Here is a 1,746-nt window from a genome sequence, read left to right on the forward strand (position 1 = left end):
CAGAGACAGAGAGATGTATCTCACCCCTTGGATCTATATGTATCTGAACCATCTTACTCCTACTACAGCCCAGTCAAATAGGTCAATAAGTGTTTTCCTCTTCTATTCTTTTCAGTGGATGAAATTGAGTTGTTGAACTCATCACTTCAACAATTCTCATGAAAACACCCAGTATAAGCCAGGAACTGCTGTGGATAATAAGGACATGGAGGTACATAGGACAGCAGGGCATTGTCTTCTCTTCACAATGTAGAATTGAGAAATATTCAAGTCTCAGAGCCATAAGGCAACATCCAAAATACTCTGTTGGGAGGTTAACCAACAACAGTGGAGGGCCAACAGGAATTTGGGAAAGGGCAAAGCAGCACAGCAACCAAGGATCCCTCTGGGCAAGCCCCCAGTATGTGCAGGAGATCTGGCAACAAAAGTACATGGTCCTTATCATGACTGTCACTCCATACCAGGTTACATGCAGTTTGATTGTGATGTAGCATGAAGAAGGCACTGCCATGAAAACTGTTTTCTCCCAATTGGACTACAAGTTTTCCCGTGTCCTTGCTGGTAATCCAGCATCCTGCATGGAGTGTTTTAAACCCAAGATGATCTACTGGAGACAAATTGCTCATTCCTTGAGCCACCAGAATAACATCTATGAGGACTCAAAGCATGTTCTGAGGTCCAGCCAGTATGTGGTGGTAGGTTTCCAAAATCCAGTCTCAAATTGGTGTTATCCAACTATATCTACAGTCCCAGCTATGATCATGTGGAGCCTAATCCCTGGTGGCCTATCATAGTCAAAAGAGCTCCCCCAACAAGTTTTAAAAATGTGAAACATTACTTTCCCAAGAAGCAGATATAGACTATTCCGCCCTTACCTAAAAAGGTGGTTAAAGTACTAAAGACCCCCCCCACAGTGCCCACATGTAACTGAAGAAACCACAGAGCAGTTGATTGAGGAAGACACCATCACTACACAGCAGACCATGATCAAAGAGAACCACACCAGAACAGACCACCACTCCAGAGGTTACTGCCACCAAATCCAATTGTAGGGATAATTCAAATATCAAGATCAAGCAGATTTTCTGTAGATAATCTGCCAGACATACCAGAATTTAATGAGAAGACAGTCCACTAGAGACGCCTGAATTACTACCATGAATCGGAGAGCTCCTTCTGCAAGATCTTCGGCCCTTTATTAAAAGAACAAATAATTGTAATGAGGTCAAAGTAAACGGAGACTATTAGGAGTTGTCATGTTATTATTCCTTTATAGGCTGTAAAGCTCTCCAAGTTCCCCATGAGATAGGAACTTTTATGCTATGGGAATATAGCAGATTTTTAAACAGGATTTGTAATTTTTTGTGTTTGAAAATTGCTGTCACACCTCCTTGTGTGTGATTTTCAGAGGCTGTTTACTTCAGTACATGTTTTCCTAACCCACAAAGTTGTGCATATAAAGGCACTGAGGATGAGTCTTTGTGCTCAATCATCATAGTGATAATTTCAGTGTGATACAATTTCTGCCGAATTAGTAAAGAAAATACAGCATTTTTCAAAAAAAAAATATAATTATGGCTGGTGCACCTGGGTGGCTCAGTCGGTTTTGCGTCTGAATTCAGCTCAGATCATGATCTAACAGTTCGTGAGTTTGAGCCCCATGTCAGGCTCTGTGCTGACAGCTGGGAGCCTGGAGACTGCTTTGGATTCTGTGTCTCCCTCTCTCTCTTCCCCTCCCCTGCTTGC

This window comes from Leopardus geoffroyi, chromosome B1, assembly GCF_018350155.1.
Source record: "Leopardus geoffroyi isolate Oge1 chromosome B1, O.geoffroyi_Oge1_pat1.0, whole genome shotgun sequence".
Classification (NCBI taxonomy): domain Eukaryota; kingdom Metazoa; phylum Chordata; class Mammalia; order Carnivora; family Felidae; genus Leopardus; species Leopardus geoffroyi.